This window comes from Coffea eugenioides, chromosome 3 (genome assembly GCF_003713205.1).
Source record: "Coffea eugenioides isolate CCC68of chromosome 3, Ceug_1.0, whole genome shotgun sequence".
In the NCBI taxonomy this organism is placed as follows: Eukaryota; Viridiplantae; Streptophyta; class Magnoliopsida; order Gentianales; family Rubiaceae; genus Coffea; species Coffea eugenioides.
This window is the reverse complement of record NC_040037.1, coordinates 24348430-24361738: the sequence shown is the minus strand read 5'-3', so window position 1 is coordinate 24361738 and position 13309 is coordinate 24348430. Positions and strand designations below refer to the sequence as shown.

At 35.7% G+C, this 13309-nt stretch overlaps 1 pseudogene; it reads left to right on the top strand.

The window, feature by feature from the left end:
• The first annotated feature begins 2833 nt into the window (after positions 1-2833).
• LOC113766342 lies at positions 2834-8861 on the top strand (annotated as a pseudogene).
• The last annotated feature ends 4448 nt before the right edge of the window (positions 8862-13309 follow it).

Genomic DNA, 13309 nt, shown 5'->3' with positions numbered 1-13309 from the left:
TTTTGATACAGCAACCCTTTTCCAGGAGCACTCTTAAGATATCTGAGAATCCGTACAACAGCATCCCAATGACTAGTACGAGGGGTATCAAGAAATTGACTCACAACACTCACTGCAAACGAAATGTCAGGTCTCGTTACAGTGAGATAATTTAATTTACCCACAAGTCTTCGATATTGCTTAGGATCATCAAGTAATGCACCTTGATCTCTTGCTAATTTCACATTGGGATCCATAGGAGTATCCACAGGTCGGCAACCTAACATCCCAACTTCACTCAACATATCGAGTACATATTTCCTTTGACATAAATAAATCCCATATTTAGACCGAGCTACCTCAATACCCAGAAAATACTATAGATGACCTAAATCCTTTGTCTGAAAGTTTGCCTGCAGATTGGATTTAAGTTTCTGGATTCCCACAACATCATCACCTGTAATCACAATATCATCCACATAAACAACTAATAAAATTTTACCAGCATTAGAATGCCGATAAAATACACAGTGATCTACTCCACATCTTGTCAGACCGAACTCCATGACAACACTACTAAACCGGCCAAACCAAGCCCTCGGAGACTGTTTCAATCCATATAAGGATTTTTTCAAACGACAAACCAACCGCGGATTCTCCCCCTGAACAACAAATCCAGGAGGTTGTTCCATATATACCTCTTCTTTCAAATCTCCATGCAGAAATGCATTTTTCACATCCAACTGATGCAATGGCCAATTATAAGTCGCTGCCAAAGAGATAAGAAGACGAACAGAGGTAATCTTTGCAACAGGAGAAAATGTTTCTAAGTAATCTACTCCATACACCTGAGTAAATCCTCTAGCTACCAGCCGAGCCTTCAATCTATCAATAGAACCATTAGGCTGCACTTTTATAGTGTACACCCATTTACAACCAACAACAGGCTTACCTGAAGGACGAGGGACAAGATCCCAAGTACCATTTTGTTCCAAAGCAGACATCTCTTCTTGCATAGCTAATCTCCAACCAGGATGATTAAGAGCATAGGTAATAGACTTAGGAATGGAGATAGAATCAAGGGAAGCAACAAAAGAAGAATATGACATAGAGATACGAGAATAAGAAACAAAATTAGAAATAGGATGGGAAGTACAATGTCTCTTACCTTTGCGTAAAGCAATAGGAAGATCTAACTCACAGGAGGGCGTCATACCTGAATTTGAAAATTGAGAGTTAATTGGTGAAGTGCGTGGCATATCAGGAACTTTCTCAACCATGGAACGACGAGAGTAAACTTGAAGATGAGGACGAGATAATCGAGCTATGGAATCTGGTGGACTAGATGACTCAGGTAATAAAGGGGAAGGGACTGGTAAAACAGGAGAGGAAAAAGAGGGACACTGGTCTAACTCACAAGGCGTACTTTGTTTGATAAAATATGGAGTGGATTCAAAGAAAGTAACATCAGCACAAGTAAAAAATCGATTTAAAACTGGACTGTAACATCTATACCCTTTTTGCGCTCGTGCGTATCCTAAGAAAATACACTTAATGGCACGAGAATCCAATTTATCCACCCCGGGAGTAAGCTGATGAACAAAGCACACACATCCAAAAATACGAGGAGGTAATTTAAACACAGGTTCATGAGGAAAAAGAATGGAGTGAGGTAATTGACCTCCAAGAATATTAGATGGCATGCGATTAATTAAATAACATGCAGTTAGAACTGCATCACTCCAAAATTGTTTGGGCACATTCATGTGCAACAACACTGTTCGAGCAATTTCGATTATATGTCCAATTTTTCTTTCAGCAACTCCATTCTGTTGTGGAGTGTGAGGACAAGAGGACTGATGAATAATACCAGACTTACTCATAAAGGTATTAAAAGGAGTGGAAAAATATTCTTTCGCATTATCACTGCGAAGTATACGTACCGGCACACCAAATTGATTCTTTATTTCTGCAACAAATGCACAAAAAATGGAATATAGTTCTGAACGATCTTTCATTAAATAAAGCCATGTAACTCTTGAAAAATCATCAACAAAGATTACAAAATATTTAAAACCTAACTTTGAAGTGACTCGACTAGGACCCCAAACATCAGAATGAACTAACAAAAATGGTTCAGAAACCCGTTTATTGACTCTAGGAGCAAAAGAAACACGATGATGCTTTCCTAACTGACAAGACTCACACTCTAACGAAGATAATTGACTCAAAGTAGGAACCAACTTTTTCAAATTTTGTAAAGACGGATGACCTAAACGACAGTGAATTTCAAGAGGAGAAACAGTAGCAGGACATGCTATCGGACTATTGAAGTTGAGAAAATAAAGACCATTATGCTCATGCCCTCCACCAATCGTCCTCTTTGTCTTCAAATCCTGAATGACAACAGAATCAGGAGAAAAAGTAACTGTACACTGTAGAAATTTAGTGAGCTTACTAACAGACATTAGATTAAAGGGCAAATTGGGTACGTAAAGAACAGAAGACAGCGGAAGTGATGGATTAATTTCTATAGTGCCTAGTCCTTTAACTTTAGTGGTAGATCCATCAGCTAAAGTAACATGAGGATATGGAGTAGACTCTTGAAAATTAGAAAAAATTTTAGAGGTACCTGACATATGATCAGTAGCCCCGGAGTCAATAATCCATGAGTCATTACCTTTTTGTGCTAAAGAAGCAGAGGGAAGAGATGCGTGATTTGTATTTTGGTACTGTAGGAATTTAACATAATCCTCCTCAGATATAGTAACAGTTTTCTGGGACCCATGTGCTGAAAAACTCGATTCAATGTGGTCATTGGTAACCGCATTAACAAACCTTTCAACCATGGCCAATGGCACATCAAACCAAAGAAAAGGTCAAAACTCAAGATGACAGTGACGTGTGAACAGTGCCGTGAACAGTGAACAGCGCGCGTGAACAGTGCCGTGAACAGTCGCGATGACCAAAACTTTTGCTAGATGTTTAACCCTAACCCTAGGACTTTTGCTCTGATACCATGTTAACAGGTATCTTGGGAGGAAAACATCTAGTCACAATATTATGAGTGACCAACTAGTATTTATAGGAGTACAACCCTAACAAACTATTTACAAAAATACCCTTACTAATTTATTATCTACAAGAATACTTATATTCTCTTAACACTTTCCTTTGGGCTTCTCTCGCACCAAAGTGATTCAAGGTATCAGCTCCTGTCATGTCACAGCAAAAGGCAATTGCACCTATTGAAGTGCCTGCTTCATCTCTGGATGAGTTGAAAGAAAAGACGCGTAATTTCTGGCAAAGGCTTTTAACTGGTGAACAGTCTTATGGAAGAGTCTACCATTCAACCTGGAAAGTGGTTAAGCTGAGACTGCGAAAATGCTTGATGTGTCATCTGAGCCAAAATCAAACTTTGAGTTCTTGACACAGGTAAGTGTCAAGTAATTCAGTGCTGATATCATGTACCCGTGTATGCAATTCTTTATCCTTTCATGCTGCCATATCTTTTCTCAAGGCAACTAAATGGTAGGTTGTGCCTTTTAAAGGTTTGTATGCCTTATGGCTAAAGCTTGAGAATCTTGTGGAGCTGCTTGGTTACTGTGTACAAGTGAATCTTTGTGTGGTAGCTTATGACTTTGCAACCATGGGATCGTTGTGTGACATATTGCATTCTAAGAAAATTGATACATCATCTAGTGAATGCGTTGTTCAGTTTGATTTGAGTCAAAGTCATCTTTTGAAACCATGAATGGTTTGAAGATGTTTCTTGAATTGTATTTGTGCTCACAGGATGGTAAGGGGGCAAAACTTGAAGGGATCAGTACTCAGCTGTACTATAGGTCCAAGAATCACTGTTCATGTTGCCAGAGGACTTGAATATTTGCATGAGAAAGTTCTACCTGCTATAATTCACGGAGTATCAGATCCAGCAATATGGTTGTGTTTGAAGATTATGGAGCAAAGGTTCCAGATTTTAACCTTTCCAATCAGGCTGCTGACATGGCTGACTCATCTTCATTCCACTCGAGTTCTTGGAACATTTTGTTATCATGTACCAACATAATGCCCTTTTACTCCTTTGTCTTTCTTATTATTATTATTATTTTTTTTGGTTCTTATACTCCTTTGTCTTTCTATCTCTTCTGTAAATGCCACGTTTGAATTTTCTTTCTATGATATGAATTTGTTTCTACTTCGGGGGGAGCCTGCATCATCTATTACCTTGTAGTCGAATTCAAAGTAAAACCTATTATCACATTAATATGTTGGTGGTTTTAATCACTGATTTTCAGCAAGGCAGACCCTAAGGAAGCATCTGAGTTGAAAGAGATTCTAAGTGTGAGAAAGGATCTGGACAGATGATAAATCTAGAAAAATCCTCAGTGTTTTTCAGTAAAAATGTAACACAGACAGCACAGAAGGAGATTTGCCAGAATTTTGAGAATATCCAGGTTGTGTCTTAAGGTAAATACTTGGAGTTACCAATGGTGATCACAAGGACCAAACAACAGATTTGTGGCTTCATTAGAGACAATTGTAAAAGGAGGCTGAAACAATGGAAGAACAAACTGCTTAGTGCTGCAGGAAAAGAAGTGCTGCTCAAAGCAGTGACAATGGCACTCCCTGCATATGCTATGTCATGCATGTCAAGCTTTAAGCTGCTAGTCAGATTGTGCAAGGATTTGAGCTCTATGATGTCTAACTTCTGGTGGGGAGAGGAAATGGGAAAAAGAAAGTAGTTTGGCGCTCATGGCAAAGATTAACACAGAGCTATGCTGGGGAAACAAGTGTGGAAATTAGTGACAAATCCTAACTTGTGGAAAAGTCCTAAAACCCAAGTACTACCACAAAGAATCCATTTTCAGATGCAAAGTACCACAAAATGCTTCTTGGATTTGGTGAAGCCGAATGGGAGTAAGGGACATGGTGGAAAAAGGAACCATAAAGAACATTGGGAATGGTAAAAGTACAAGGGTGTGGGAGGATAACTGGCTACCTGAGAATCCACAAGGGAAGCCGAGATCAATTAAACCTCATGAATGCAGAGTCTAAAAAGTAAAGGACCTGATTCACAACTTCAGATGGAAAAGGCCACTATTCTTTAAATTGTTTAAGGAAGAAAAGGTAAAGAGGATCCTGAGAATCCCAATCATCTAGACAAACAGGGAGGATTGCCTTTTTTGGCTATACAATGGAAACGGCCAGTACACAGTAACTTTTGCATATAAAGACATTAACAGGCAAAGATGTACTCAGCAACAGCAGAGAGAGGCAACAGGAGAGGAGACAAGCTGGGAGAAAAAGAAGCTATGGAAACATCTGTGGAAATTCAAGGTCAAGCACAAATTGAAGCTGTTTATATGGAAATGCATGAACTTGGCACTACCTGTCAATGAAACAATCCATAGCAGAACCAGGATGGGAGAACCGATATGTAAAAGTTGTGGGGAAGGCATAGAAACAGTGGAACACCTTTTCTTCCTCTGGAGATTAGCTCAAGAAGTGTGGCATTTGTTACCAGTGAAGTGGGATGGACTAGATGACTATACAGGGAATTTCAGTAGATGGTAGAGTGTAGTGATAGAAGCTAGGAACAGGCCAGAAGGAATGGAACATATAGCCTTCACTGTCAATATCCTGTGGTGGCTTTGGAAGGCTAGAAATGACAGGGTTTTCATACATCTCCAAGACATCCACTTAAGACTATACAAAAGGCACAGAGTGAATGGATGGAATACAATGAAGTTAGGGAGAAAGAAAGAAAGATGAGCATACCAGAAACAACAAGAGCAGAACTGGACCAGCAAGAGGAGGGGGATGAAAATGATAGGATATATATCAGCCTAGCAGTAAAGCGGAAAACAGGAAGAATGATGGGAATAGGCATACTGGCAGAAAATAACAACAGACAAGTGGTAGCTCAGTGGGCCTTGAAGGAGTTTAGCTCAGGAAACAAGATTGTAGACCAAGTTATGGCGGTTAGACTTGCCTTATGTAAGGCAAGTGAACAGCAGTGGACTAAAATCCAAGTCAGAATCCGACAGCAACACCTGTTGAAGATGATCAGAACCAATCATCTAGAGGACATCAGTAGCTTAGGCTCTAGGTTTGTGTAATGCTCATTTTTTTTTGTGTAGAAATGAGAATAGTGATAGATATCGTCATATAGGCAATTATGCTCTGAACATATCTTTTGATGAGGAGTGGATTCACCCTCAGCGCTTGAATGCACTTGTATAGCTCTCTTTGAGCCTTTGCTCACTAAGTGTATAGTTCATACACATTATCAATAAAAATATTTAATGTTTCCGGAAAAAAAGACACCGGAGCAATTTTATTGCATGTGTGTCTAGTCAGAAACTACTATAAGATGCACAAATGCAATCTTGATGTTACAAATTGAAACTCGTAGCAATGTTTTAATTGATAGATGAGGGCTATAGAAAGTTTCCTGCAGGTTCTTGCTCACAATCAAGATTATATCTCATAAACTAAAGCAGCCAGATTTACCAATTTCCGAAATTTGGTGATAATTCTTGATATTAATTCTGGTTGTATGGAGAACAGTTTATGCATCTGACGTTGCCAAAGATACAGTAAGCCTATAAATGGATGTAGTTTTGGTTGCACCTCTCAGAATTTTAACTCGAGCAACTTTTAAACAAATCTTTGCGGGTTTGTTTAGTTCATGTTAAGAAAATCTCTTTTCACTTGCAAACAGTTAAAGACAAGATGTTGGGATCAAATTCTGAATATTGAGATAGATCTTCATATTGATTCTGGTTCTGTAGTAGATGGTTTATGCACATCTGATCGCCGTTTCACGATATAGTACATGGGCACCTGCATGTCGTTTTGGTTGCGTTTGTTAGAATTTTAACTCAGGCAACTCTTAAACAAATCTTTGCAGGTTTGTCCGGTGCATGTTCAATAAATTACATTTTCACTTTTAGGGAAAGTGAAAGATGATGTATACGCTAATAGTATGTGGATTGATTTGAGAGTTTGAGTTGACCCTATGAGTTCTATAGTTCTTATGACCAAAATATATTATGAATCCTAAATAGATGTCAATAATTCTCGCTGAACATACGCATTAGATCCAACATTGAGAACAAAATTTTCATGCGGCAAGCAGCAACGCGAGTGTGCAACACTTTCAAGTTTCAAGTAGCAACAATGAACGAGTTCACACATAAATATTGAGCATTGTTGATGAATATTTCATTCATTTTGATAAAGAAGTTGTTTGGTTTCTATAGCTTTTACATCTCAAAAAGTTCTCAGGATTTCAAATTTTCACCGTTGCAGTTTACTAGGTAAGTAGTTTAATAACCATGGACTGAGTTAGGTTGATGACATCTTTAATTTGGTTTCCTTTTCAAAGTATAACAGCTGCTTTTCTTAAAAGCTAGCAGAAAAATATGGGCAAAAGTGACAGTTGTCTTTGCTAAATCCTACATATATTATTGGGCCTTTGACTTGTCACATTGAATTGTAAAACAATGGAAAAGATCTCCTTCATTTGATTTAGTTATACTCTCAATTACATAGTAAATAGCCACGCCTGCTTTTCAGTTTTAGTTTCCTAATAGAGCACATTCTTGGAAGAGTCATAGCTTATCTCATAGAACTGCTATCTGAACTTTAAAAACCAAATCATATTTCTGACTATTAGAGCTAGTTACTGTTGTGTTTTGATATGCTTGGTGCTTTATTTGGATAGTCTCATAACTTGAAGAAATTGGCACTGTCTGTTGTCTTGGATGGGGTTGAATCTCCACCTTCTTTCTTTTGGCAAAGTTGTCCTTGTTAGTTATCATAGTTCATTAGTTATCTTGAAATCGCAATCTATTAAGTCACTAGGGGCTTTGTTTGTGTACTTTTGGTACATATCTGTGGCTAGATGTTCCTTTTTTTGAAGAATTTTCATCAGTTAATTCACTGGTGGATATGGAACGTGGATATGCAATGACAGGGCAACTGAAGCAGAAAAGCAACATGAATAGCTTTGGAGTGGTTTCCCTTGAGCTTTTAACTAGATTGAAGCCTGTTCATCACAGCATTGCCTCGTGGACAAGAGTCTAAGAGTCTTTTGTTCCTTGGATTGGCCCTTTTTACTGCCTTTAGTCAAATACCGTCTCCATTTTCTATCACCCTCTGCTTTCCTTCAGCCAAGGCTCCATCTCTGTGGCAACATATGACTAATTTTGTGTTTCTAGGCAACTCCGAGACTAAGCGAGGACAAAGTTAAACAATCTATGGATCCAAAGCTCAATTACTTACCCCAAAAAGGAGTTTGTTAAGATTCATTCCCGTGCTTCTCCTCCTACCATCTACATACCATTTGTCCCTTCTGCAACTTCTTGTGTTGCATCCGGCTTAGTTTTTGGTTGTACAGTGACAAAAATCCCTGCCTTTATCCAGGCCCCTCAGAAGTCCCTTATCTTTTCTTGGGGCTGGGTGCCGAGAATCTAATAATGCTTATTGTTTTAGAATAAATCTTATATACACTGGTAATGTATACACTATCACCATTGGATTCATGACAGTTATGCAAAAGTTAGATTTTAAATTCAAATTTTGTATGATTGTTATTCATCCAATGCTGACGGTATATACACTGTCAGCGTAAGAAAGATTAATTCTTTGTTTTATTGTTGATGCAGCTAGCAGCAGTGGCAGCAGTCTCTGTGCGGTATGAGGCTAAGTTCCAGCCAAATACGAGGACTCTTGTCAAGGCTTTCCAGCCACTCCTGAAATCCCAAGCCCATGCTCTTCAGGATTATTATTATTCTTCTAGTTCTTTTATTAGAATATTAGTGACTCTGTGTTTTCGTGATCTGGATTGTCCTCTATATTTGTTTGTGGCTTGAATTGGCTTCTGCATCTGAAAAAATATATTTTTTTTCTCCATTATTTCTGGCTGTTTGGGACTTCATTGTTGGGTTGAGTACCATGTTCTTTCTTCTTTATATGTAATTGAGTTCTCTGAGAACTTCGAGTTGGTAGTAATGTCCTTTAAATGATAATGGCTTCTAATTTTGTTTTGGACTGTTAGAAGTTTAAAAAGAATGTTACTATTTTTCCAATTTGTCAATTGTGGAGTTCATGGATTATTTGAATGTTTCTATTATGCCCTCAAGCTTATCCCACTGTTTTATTGATGAACATATCCAAAGAGCTTTTTTGCTCGATTCACTTTGATCCAGCTGCAGTTATGCAAGCTAAAATCTATGTTTCAGGTAAAAGACACAAGTAACCACTAGCAGGAACAGTAGAATTTAGTACTGGAGCGGGACAAGGAAAGAGGGAAATGCTGTCAAATCAAACTTCGGCTCTAAACGGTATAATTATTTGGCTAATTGATTAGAATATAGGTATAAAAAAGAAAAGTCAGACATTTACGGATTTGATGGAGCGTGTGTATAAAACTATGGGTGCCGGGCTGAGACAGAAACTTTTTTTTTTTTAAAATATGTTAGGTGCCGGGCTGTCCGGCACCTGACACATTTTTTTTTAAAAAAAGATCTCAAGTGCCGGGCTGACACCTGACATCCAATTGAGTGTGAATTTCACATTCACTCAATTGAGTGAATTGCAATTCACTTTATTTGTTAAGCTGGTTGATAAATGCAATTCACTTTGATTAGTTTAGTGAATTAATTAGTTTAATTAATTAAGTGAATTAATTAGTTTAATTAATTAAGTGAATTAATTTTAAGAGATTCGATTAAATGCATTTAATTAAGGTGATGAATTAGGTTTAATTTGTTATTTATTAAATATTCATTTATTTGTTATAAATGATTTAATTATTTAATTATAATGCATTATTTGTTGTTATTTGTTATACTATTTGTTATTATTCGTTGTTATTTAATTACCCTTTATTTGTTGTTATTTGTTATTATTTCTTATAATTATAGAATCGCACCTGACAGGAATTTTTTTTTTAAAAATCTATCAGGTGTCGGACTGTGTCAACCCGGTACCTGACCGAATTTTTCTGAAAAATAAAAAAAAATTAATAAGTCTACCAAACAAAATGTGCCGAGTAACAAAAAATTCTTAGTGAAACTTTCCTAGTAGAATTCAAATCACTTGACTTGAAATACAATTATCTAGTATTCATATTCTTTTAATTTTGAATTTTCCTCTTTCATTTATAGCTTCTCATTTTATTCTCAAGAAAATATCGTAAGGCTGAAATTGTGATATGATTAGTAATTATCAATCGCAATTTGTGACATGTTGCATCATGCAAAAGATCAAAACCCTAAACCCTAAACACTAAACACTAAACCCTAAACCCTAAACTCTAAACCCTAAACCCTAAACCTTAAAACCCTAATCCCTAATCCTTAAAGCCTAAAGCCTAAAGCCTAAAACCCTAAACCCTAAAGATCAGAACCCTAAACCCTAAACCCTGAACCTTGAACCCTAAACCCAAAACCCAAAACCCTAACCATAAACCCTAAACATTTTAGATTTTGTATTCATTCTCGTGTTGGTACTTATATTGAATTTTTGCATTTTACCAATTGAACATAATGCATACTAATAGAACATCTATTTAAGTTCTGAATTTTTTTCGTAGTTTGTATTGTGAGGATAATTTCATAAATCTCCCATTCAAAAAACCAAAACAAGAAAAAAAGTTTAATAAAAAGTTGAGTCGACCTGAAGTACTAAATACTTTGAAATTTAAGTTAATTAATTTACATTTCAAAGTTGAAACGTAAGAAAAAGAAGAAAATAGATTTGTGCAAAATCACTAATTACTCCTATAGGATATTAAACTACGAAAATGTTTTTCAAACAAAATATACCATTCATTTTGTAATAAGATGTAGTTCTCAAATTGTTGAGAAATAATTTGTTAGAATTTTTATGTAATTTTTAATGTTCACTATAATTTTATAAAACTAAATTTATTGTGCAATATATAAAAAAAAAGGACCAAAAAAAGAGGAAAAAATGCATAGCGTGACAACGGTGAAATAGCTAAATATAAAAATAACGATAAGCATTCAAATAATAAAAGGCTAAATTCCCATATTATAATATTTGATATTTAGCAAACATGTAATGAAGATTGTATATTTTGTCTACCCAGAAGATTCCGATCTAAACCCAGAAGATTATATATTTTGTCTACCAAATCATCATAACCTACCATCTCTGTAAGGAACAACACTTGTTTCGGTATAGAAGGATCATATGAAATTGACCCTCCTTCGTTTATAATTTTTCCACCCCAATATACTTGAATCACCAAGCAATTATCACTTGACATGTTATACCTATTAGAGACGAGTGTTGATAGCATTTTAGAACCTCATTAATATGCTTATTTGAATAATTAATTAATTGAATCAAATATATATAATTTATAACAAATAAATAAATAATTGCGATTCTATAATTATAAGAAATAATAACAAATAATATAACAAATAACAACAACTAAAGTGTAATTAAATAACAACGAATAATAACAAATAGTATAACAAATAACAACAAATAAAGTGTAATTAAATAACAACAAATAATAACAAATAACAACAAATAATGCATTATAATTAAATAATTAAATCATTTATAACAAATAAATGAATATTTAATAAATAACAAATTAAACCATCACCTTAATTAAATGCATTTAATCGAATCTCTTAAAATTACTTCACTCAATTAATTAAACTAATTAATCCACTAAACTAATTAAAGTGAATTGCATTTATCAACTAGCTTAACAAATAAAGTGAATTGCAATTCACTCAATTGACTCAATTGGATGAATTGCAATTCACTCAATTGGATGTCAGGTGTCAGCCCGGCACTTGACATCTTTTTTCAAAAAAAATGTGTCAGGTGCCGGGCTGAGACAGCCCGGCACCTGACATGTTTAAAAAAAAAAAGTTTCTGTCAGGTGCCGGGCTGTCTCAGCCCGGTACCCATAGTTTTATACATGGACTCTGTCAGATTCCGCAAGTGTCTGACTTTTCTTTTTTACACCTATATTCTAATCAATTAGCCTAATTATTTGGATGTTTTAGCACATGGTCGTTGATTTTGACTGAGAAATTGTTTCTACCTAACGGTCACATGCTAGACACGCGAGTCTTCTCCGTTCAAATTAAACAATTTATCGTTTTTGGAATAAATGTGACAAAAAATTATTAATTCATGTACTAAATGTATCGTGCATAAAAGTTTGGGGACGAAATGTGTCCCTAGCTCAAAGTTAATGGACAAAAAGTGGATTTTTCCCAAAAATGGAGAGAGCAAAATTTGTGTCCCTAGCTCAAAGTTAATGGACAAAAAGTGGATTTTTCCCAAAAATGGAGAGAGCAAAATTTTTGGTTCATTCATCTAACTGCTGCTATTTTACTCGTGAATGATATTTTGGAGGGGTCTTGGGGAAGAACTATCAGCAGTATATAGAAAACGAACAATACAAAAATGGAAAATGAAATTTAATTCTAAGATGACCACTTGCTGAAGCCCACATATGCAAGCAAACTTCAATTCATGCACTAAATTTTGAAGTTGAATTGCCAATTCTCCCGTCGAAGATGCCAGTTCCAACATATCTTGCTCCATCCATCAAGAATATATTCACCGAACAGGGGCAGCAGCAATCATCTTCGAGCTATAGTTTCAATACTAATTACTCAAATTCCACTTTATCCTGTGCAACTTTCACCATCATCAGCATCACTTTTTGCGTACAAACTGAGCACGGTGTTCAATTTTCCTTTTTTTTTTTAATGTTAAGTTCCATTGGATTTGCCAACCATAAAAGTATGAGTTGATGCAAGCTTATGAATGCAGTAGCACAAAGATGATTACTTTGAGAATGAGATAGATTGCCCAATGATCAATAATAGAGAATTCATAATGCTGTTTCGAAATTTGGTTAAGTTCTTTACAGTGTCGTTTGCTTGCAGTTTTGTCATGTTTAATTGCTATTATTGTTATCAAGTAATTAAAAAAAAAGGGAGAAATACAGTTTTGGTTTTCAAAATTTAGCATATGTGCGATTTAAGCTCCCGAAATTTGGGTTAAAACAAATTTGGTCCCTAATCTTTCAAATTTAAAGTACTTCTAGGATAAGTGACCAATTTTTTTCAATTATTATCGGAATGGAGTCATGTGACCCTTGTCTAAAATTAAAAAAAAATCATCATGATACTAAAGTTTAACTACTCACATAATCACACATGTGTAACTAAATGAAAGGGAGAAGTTACTAAAAAGATGAAGATATGCATTTAGATATCCTAGTGGTTTAGTTTTCGTTTTCCAATAATGCCCA